The sequence below is a fragment of the Vipera berus genome (genome assembly GCF_964194415.1).
Source record: "Vipera berus genome assembly, chromosome: 2".
NCBI lineage: Eukaryota > Metazoa > Chordata > Lepidosauria > Squamata > Viperidae > Vipera > Vipera berus.
Genome location: NC_138203.1, coordinates 27,718,448 through 27,727,936, shown reverse-complemented (window position 1 = coordinate 27,727,936; position 9,489 = coordinate 27,718,448).

Here is a 9,489-nt window from a genome sequence, read left to right as displayed (position 1 = left end):
TCCCCTGGTCCTGGATGAAGCGGATTATCTAGACCCGTTCCAATCGGGTTTCAGGCCAGGGTACAGCACGGAGACGGCATTGGTCGCTCTGGTGAATGATCTCTGGAGGGCTCGGGACAGAGGACATTCCTCTGTCCTTGTCCTATTAGACCTCTCGGCAGCTTTCGATACCATCGACCATGGTATCCTGCTGCGGCGTCTCAGGGGATTGGGAGTGGGAGGCACAGTTCTTCAGTGGTTCTCCTCCTATCTCCTGGGACGCTCGCAGTCGGTGTTGGCAGGGGGGCAGAGGTCGACCCCTAGGACTCTCGCTTGTGGAGTTCCTCAGGGGTCGGTCCTCTCGCCTCTCCTGTTCAACATCTACATGAAACCGTTGGGTGAGATCATTCGTGGTTTTGGAGTTGGGTATCATCAATATGCCGATGATACCCAACTTTTCATTTCGACCCCAAACCACCCCAGTGATGCCCTCGATGTGATGTCCCGTTGCCTGGAGGCGGTTCGGGCCTGGATGGGGAGGAACAGACTTCAACTCAACCCTGACAAGACTGAGTGGCTGTGCATCCCGGCATCCCGGGACATTCAAAATATTCCATCTCTTCGTATGGGGGGTGAGTCTTTACCCCCCGTGGATAGGGCTCGCAACCTGGGAGTCCTCCTAGATTCATGACTTACTTTGGAAGACCATATAGTGGCCGTGACTAGGGGGGCTTTCGCCCAGGTTCGCCTGGTGCGCCAGTTGCGGCCCTATCTGGACCGGGATGCCCTGTGTACGGTCACTCATGCGCTCGTGACCTCTCGCCTGGACTACTGCAATGCTCTTTACATGGGGCTTCCCTTGAAGACCACTCGGAGGCTCCAACTGGTACAGAATGCGGCCGCGAGAGTTGTCTTGGGAGTTTCCCGGTACTCCCATGTTACACCTTTGCTCCGCGAGCTACATTGGTTACCAGTTGTCTTCCGGGTGAGGTTCAAGGTTTTGGTTATGATCTTTAAGTCCTTACATGGCATGGGTCCGGGGTACCTCGAGGACCACCTGCTGCCGGCGTCAACTCCCCTCCGCCCTGTGCGTGCCCACAGAGAGGGCCTCCTCAGGGTGCCTCCGGTCAGGGAATGTCGACTGGTGGCCCCCAGGGGGAGGGCCTTCTCTGTGGGCGCTCCGGCGTTATGGAACCAACTGCCGGTTGAGCTCCGGATGGCATCGGACCTTCGCTCCTTCCGGCGCGGGCTGAAGACCCACTTATTTGAACTAGCTGGTCTGGCCTGATGGGGAACATTAGGGTTTTTTAATGGGTTTTTTACTGTTTTTATTGTTATTGTAATTTTTAATTGGGCATTTGTTTAATTTCTTTTTAATTTTTGTATTGTTATTTATATATGCCCTGTTAACCGCCCTGAGTCCTTCGGGAGAAGGGCGGTATACAAATTGAATAAATAAATAAATAAAATAAATATTAAAATAGAGATCCCACTATTTACAATAAAAACAAACACAAAACAATAAAAATGAATATAGTAGTGAAACCACATAATATTTAAACATAGTATACATGTTCAATTTCTTTCCCATGTCTGTATATCAAATACACATTGGAAACTTCAACATTCACTTCAAAATAGTGGTTGTCCAATATATTACCAATGTACACATGTACTCCACTGAACCTATCAAACAAAATTGTGTTAAGAGAAAAACAGAATAACAGAGTTGGAAGGGACTTTGGAGGTCTTGTAATCCAACCTTCTGCTCAAGCAGGAAACCCTATACAATTTCAGACAAATGGTTGTCCAATCTCTTCTTTAAAACTATAGTGTTGGAGCACCCACAAATTCTGGAGGCAAATCATTCCACTGATTAATTGTTTAACTGTCAGAAAATTTCTTCTTAGTCCTAGCTTGGTTTTCTTCTTGATTAGTTTCTATCTGTTGCTTCTTGTTCTGCCTTCAGGTGCTTTGGAGAACAGTTTGACTCCCTCTACTTTGGGCAGCCCCTTAGATATTGGAACACGGCTATCATGTCAAACCTAGTCCTTCCCTTCATTAAACTAGACTTGCCCAATTCCTGGAACCAATCTTCATGTTTTATCCTCCAGTCTCCTAATCATCTTTTCTCTGAACATTTTCTAGAATCTCAACTTCTTCTTTATTTTGTAATGACCAAAACCGGATGCAATATTCCAACTGTACGGTCTTACCAAGGCATTATAAAGTGGTATTAGCACTTCATGTGATCTTGATTCTTTCTATTAATGCAGCCTAGGACTGTGTTGACTTTTTCGGCAGCTGCAATATACTGCTGGTTCATATTTAAGAGATTGTCCACTAGGATTCAAAGATCTCTCTTGCAGTTGCTACTATTGAGCCAGGTACCACCTATTCTAGTGTTGACAACATTGGATACCATTTTCTCTCTCTCTCTCTCTCTCTCTCTCTCTCTCTCTCTCTCTCTCTCTTTTTTTTTTTTTTTTACACACACACACACACAGAGCAACCTGTTATGGGTAAGAAAGGAGGAGAATATCCTGATAGTGTGAAAAGCTGCAGCAAAGTTTGTTTCTGTAAATTTTAAACACAAAAGTGTAAATGATTTCTGAACAAGACAGGGCAACATGGAACTGTAAAAATGCCTGGAGAATTTTGGTAATTAATATTGCAAAAGTTTTCATCCCTATAAATCCAAAGGAGCATGCTAAATTTCCTGTTCTACTTTAAATCATATTTCCCATCATCGTCTTTCATTTGTTGAATCAGTGCCTCATTCCTCTATATCAGTATACCAAACTGTCTCTTCATTCTGATTTGCATTAGCCTCTCCCTCCAAAACACTCATGTGTATAATAATGTCCTATATACATATAGGTATTTATTTACCTTTATAATTATATATGATAGCTATGATTACTATTATTCAAGTACAAATTTACAACATCTTATCAGGTAATATGCTTAGTGTGACTAGTGTGCTTGCTTCATTGGATACAGGCAATAACTGTTGCTGATGGAAGAATTATTAATTCTTCCCACATCACATCCTGCTTCTGCTAAGGTGATGCAGACACTGAAATACTTGAAGTCTATCATAAAACCACCCACATCAATCAAGTGCTCCACTATCAAAGTAACAATCCAACCTCCCACAAGAGAAGCTGTGTAAGAACACTATTTAGAATTTTAGATGAGCACAAAGACACTGAAGCAAACCCTGAACGTCAGAAAAATATATAGATATCTGCACAACATCTTCCAACAAAATGGATATCCATGCCACTTCATCAACTACTCAATCCAATATAGCACAATCAACACAAGCTGGGACCAGGATAATATTACCGTGCATCAAAAACATCTCAGAAACCATCAACAGACTATTACAACCACATGGCATCACTGTAGCACATAAACCAACTAAAACCCTCTAAAACATCCTAAGTAAACCAAAAGACCCAGCAGGTTCCCAGAAGAAAAAACAGGAATCATCTACAAAATACAGTGTAAGGACCCTAACAGTTACTATATAGGACAGACAAGCAGAAAATTAGTAGAGCGCATCCATGAGTGCCAACTAGCATCAGAAGACATGACAAAACCTCTTAATTTCAGAACACATGGACAGGCTTCACCATAGTTTAAAGTGGGAAACCATGAGTCTCCTACACCAAGCAAAGTCCAAAAGTGCTAGAGAATTCTGAAACCCTGACGTTCAGACAAATCGGCCACAAACAGGTATACAGAGATAAATAACATCTACATATCATATGAATCAAAAAGCCAAAAAGGAAACAAAAGGACCAAGTTACCTACTCACCAGCAATCAAAACCCAGATGAGCAGAGATTAACACCAAGATTTAACATTAGACCAACAATCAAAAAGCAAATAGAGGAACTACCAATTCAGAAATGCAAGCTAGCAGTAAACAATAGTCCAAAGAACTACCATTCCCACCAATACTGACAGGGCAAGCCATCAGTATATAAAATCCCATTTTCTACTACCACTGATAATGTTACCTAGTTTGGTAATGAATTGTATGCAAGAAAACAATCAAACTCAGAGAGCACCAAGGACTCCACACTAAAGTACTTTTTGTAAATGTTTCCCCATCTCTTTAAAAGAGCCTTGGTGGAGCAGTGGGCTAATGCCTCCTTATGTAACACCAGCTGCCTGCAATTAGTGCAGGTTCGCATCCCACCAGGCTCAAGGTTGACTCAGCCTTCCATCCTTCCGAGGTAGGTAAAATGAGGACCCAGATTGTTGCGGGCAATAAGCTGACTTTGTAATAATGCCGCGGGGGGGGGGGGGGGCGAAAGCCCTAATAAGCAGGCATATACATAGAATGAAGGCTATTGCTAAGCACATTGGTTTGTGCTTAAATTGTAAGCCGCCCTGAGTCTTCAGAGAAGGGCGGAATATAAATGGGATTAAAATAAAAAATAAATAAAAAATAAAAATAAAAAGCAAGAAAGATTATGGTTTTCCAACTCAGTTAAAAATAAAAGCTATTTATATCCCATCTTTATTATTTTTATCAATAACTCAGGATGGTGTACATATCTAATATATCTTCCTCCTCCTATTTTCCCCACAACAGCAACAATCCTGTCTGGTGGATTGGGCTGAGAAAGAATGACTGGCTCAAAGTCACTCGGCGGCTTTCATGCTTATGGCAGAATTAGAACCCACAGACTCTAATGCCTTAACCAGTAGACCAAACAGGTCTCTAACTGAAAAGGCTGAAGATGTCATTTAAAAAAAAATTGAGCTGACTGCAGGAGGCAGGGTATTTATGTATGTATGTATGTATGTATGTGTGTGTGTGTGTGTATGTATGTTATTAAATTTATATGCCACCTATCTTGCCAAGAGGTGACTCCAGGTGGCTTACAACCAAGTAAAAACAAGATAAAACATTAAATATTAAAATAAATATTTAAATTAAAATTCCCCTAAAATTAACAATGATGGCAAGAAAAGGAGTAAGATGGACACTGAGTGGAAGTGGAATATTATCTCAGTCCATTAACTGCCTCTAATATGACTTCCCCCATTGAAGTGCCAAGCCAGTTGGCAGAACCAGGGTTTGAAGCCCTTTTGGAAGGCCTATAGGGTGGATGCAGATCTCACCTCAGCAACATGATATTCCAGAGGGCAGGAGCTGTCTTACCCAAGAGGATAAGGTCCTCTTTGAGTCAAGCATATTTCATTTTATTGGCAGCAATATGGAAATTATTTGCCATTAATTTCTAGGTTTCTTTCTAGATGTTCCAATCTAGCCTAATGCCCTGGAGTTTACTGGGAGTCTCTCATTGAACTCTACTCCTGCTTAGCTTTGTGATATCAGTCAATTTTTGGCGAGATGCTGTCACTTGTTGTAATATGTCTGTAGTTGTAGAAGCATGTAAATGTGAACAAGATTATAGTCCTAGAATAACCTATAATAAATAAAAGTTAGTCAGAGGTGTTATTTGACTGATGTGGTCCAGTCCATGAAAACTAGTTGTTAAATTGTCACACATATTACAGCTAAGCCAAAACTTCATCACTTACCTGTTCTATCCAGACAAGCTGGCTTATCCAGGCAAAGTGGCGAGGAAAATGCAGAGCACATCTGACAAGGATTGGAGGTTTTATGCACACAGAGTCACAGCCCAGATGGAACTAAGCTACCAACTTTCCAGAGACATAGCTCGTCCAGGCAGAATGAAAAGAAACACCCTTATATTAATTCTAATTGTATTGAAAATACAATCAAACAAATAAAATCTATCAAATAACTTCTATTGATTTATTTTAAAAATCAATTTTTAAATTTTAAAACTCAGCATGCATAATTGTGATTTATTGATTAAAAATTCTCCCCAGTTTTATATGTTCATAAGACTATTGAATTCTATATTAACCCAGTACTAAGCAATAGTATGGTTTGTGAACAGCTTATGCATACCTAACAAATACTTTTTTTAAAAAAATGCTTTAGTTATCTAAAAATGTGTGATATCAGGTATATTAAGAAGGGAAAAGTTAAGTAATGAAGAAAGAAGTCTCGCTCTAACCACTCAGCATCTACAGCGAGGATGGATGTCGAGCTATTTTTTCCGATGTTCTCAGTTCTCCAAGTAAAGCAACCTGATCAAACTTTTTGAACTTTGCATTATCAAAAATTGCCATTGCAAGTCAAAGCAAATTTTTATATGGAACATTTCTTCTGTCAGTCCTATAGTCCCAAACTAAAAGTGGCTACTTAATTGTAAATGGGCTATGTTGTTTAAAAGACATATGTGCTGTTCACTCACTTGCTATTTATCTACTTGTGTTTTGCATGCTTTGAACAGCTGGATCGACAGGAGCTGGAGTGAATGACAGCAGCTCGCTCTGTCATGCAGCAACACTCGGGTCAAAAATGGAGGCTTGCTGATTGTCAAGCCAGCACCCTAACCACGTGAGCTACCGTGCTCCATATGTGCTGTTACTATAATGATAAAGGTCACACCTATTTGTATAGTTTTCTAGCACTGCAAGGTTTGAGAATTCCTGCCTCACTACTGCAGTTATGACTCACTCTATTTCTGACCTTTGTTGAAATAAGAAAGCCTTTAAAGAAGGTGTAGGTATGTACCGTTCATTAAATATTTTGATATTTCCCATGCTGAGAGGCTGATGTGATGAATTATTGTCAGAACCAGTTGTTGCCTTATTTAAATAATACCTCTGAGGTTAGTTTGATCTTAGAGGGGTTACGGCAGGGGTGTCAAACTGCCGGTCCGCAGGCCAGATGCTTCATGCCGAAACCGCACCTATCCCATTGCTGGCAATGGAAAAAAAGTCATGATACGTCGTGACACATCATGTGACATTGTGAGTCTGACACCCCTGGGTTAAGGTGTTTCTCAAAATGAAGGAAATTTACATTTACATCAGCACAAAAGCTGAAAATTACTCATCCTTGGTGGTTGCTTTTAAATTTAGGTTTTCTACAGCAATGTAATAGAAGAAAAAAGATGAAGATGGGCCACATAACATCAAAATGTCTCTAAACACCGCAAAGCTTTGTTTTACGTGTAGTTTTGACACTGAAGAATTTAGAAAGACTGGGCAAGAATCTGAAAAGTTTAAGGATATTCCTACCCCAAAACAGTTACAGTGAGAAACATCTAGGATACAATTTTCAGAGTGCAGCTGGTCTTGGTGATCTAGGGCATTAAGATTTCTCTGGGAGGTCAAAAAATCAAGATGTCATCCATGATTGCAAAGTCCCCTCCCTTTTTAAATATGTGTTGTGCATGCAGGGCATGTTAAAAAGGGCAAGACTTTGGGTGTGCAGTCATGTCATCATCTTGATTTTTTTTTGTTTCTCCCTGCAAACCCACCAGAACCTGGTTTAAACTAGAGCATTGCTTTATTTAATGAAAGATGCCCCAGATAGGATACTTCTTACAAACTAATTTACCTTTTTCTTTTTTCTGGGCAGGTAATTAGACACACTTTTGTATAATTGTGAACCCCCTTGCCCTTCTATTTTCTAAGAATTGCTTATGTGGGCTCAGAAACATTTGTGAAAATAAAGAACTGTTGTATGGAAGTTTGTAGCTTCCAGCATGGAAGCTCCCCATGTACTATATATTGTGATTAAAATAATCTAAAAACTGGGTGGATAGCAGAACAAGCTTTCTTGTTTCCCTTCTGGTAACAGCCAAACGTTTTGCAGCTACCCATCACAACTGCTTCGTCATTAAGCCAAGTTGCATGCACACAAAATGCTCCCTGGATTTTCATGATGGCCACTGGCTGAACAGGGTGGCTTTTCTGGATTTATACCAATTTGATTCACAGACTACACATGACGTATTGTAAACATGGCTTACTAAACAAATAAATTGGCTGGGTTTCATACATCACCTTAAGGTACTATAGGGCAGGGATCCCCAACCTATGGTCCGTGGCCTGGTACCAGATTGTGGCCTGTTGGCCACTGGGCCCTGGGAATAGCTGGCGAGATCCCCCACTTGTTTGCACATATGGGGGGATGCTAGCACCGCCACCAATGTCACGCAGGTGCCAGCACACATGCAGTGGGTGCGCGCAGCCCATTTGTGCATGCACGCGGGCGTTAGCTCACATGCACACACCAGCGCTACCATCATGCACACACCCATTTGCATATGCAAGCAGGGGGTTGCATGTATGCATATTTCCCTGCTGCTCCCTCTCCTTCCGGGCCATCAAGTCAGAAAGGTTGGGGAGCTCTGCTATAGGGTTTCACTGGGTTTGGTTTGACATGCATGGACTAGCAACTGCTGTTCAGAGGTCCTAGCAAGAGTCTTCCTTAAACCTTCTGAATGAATCTTGTGACTTTTATCATGCAGTGAATGTGTGCTAATCTTGAACTTTGGCCTTTTTGCAATAAATAGTCTTTACTGTCTCTGTTGCCTAGCAGAGGCAAGAGAAAATGAACAATTGGGAAGTGGTGCTTTATACAGCAGAACCATTCCCCTAAAAGAAGTGTTTGTTGACTTTTTTTTTTAAAAAAATAATAAATTGGCTGCAGAGCTCAGTCAAGCAAGTTATGGCAATGAAATAAAAATTTTATAACTATATCTTTTTCTAGGTTTAGGATCACTGTATAAAGAAACAAAGTATGAAAATCAACTGCCCAGATATTTTTCTTTTTTCTTTTTTTTAATAAAGTAACTTAATTGAATGTTTACTTTAAAGAGAAAAGGTTGCATTTGTTTCATTGCAATAGGTGCAATACCTACAACGTTACAACACATACAAGACTACGTGTGCACCCAGGACAGCATATGTGGCCTTAAAACTTCCCTTCCAGGTTCCATCTCTTATTGTCCTCTTCTCCAAAAGCCATTTTTAGAGAACCAAGATTCTGTAAGGACTTCTACAGAAGATCTTAGCAATTTGACAGGCTCATGTGGACAAGTTAGCTTTAACCATTTAACTAGTTAAATGTATTTGTAGGGCTACTAGCTCTGAGAAGCATAAATCTATGAGACCGCAGCAAAAAGTTGTTTCTGTAACTCTTTGTTGACATTTAATAGTTATTTGGATTTTTGCTGCCCAGATTTGGTAGCCTTCACAAAGGTCCATTTTTCTTCTCTTCTTGAACTTCTATCTGAGTATGGAAACCTCTAAATCTATTCAGCTGCTTCATGGTGAGCACCTCATATGTCCCTACACAAATCCAGATAAGTGTAAATCCCCAAAATTGCTCTTTATCCCAAAATTAAACCATGCCAGCAAATGCAAGAATAAATATTTTTCTATTACAGGTAGTCCTAGACTTACAACAGTTCATTTAGTGACTGTTCAAAATTACAACGGCACTGAAAAAGTGATTTATGACCGTTTTTCATACTTATGACCATTGCAGCATCCTCATGGTCACCTGATCAAAATTCAGAATGCTTGGCAACTGGTTCATATTTATGACAGTTGCAGTGTTCTGTGGTCATGTGATCAGCTTTTGTGATCTTCT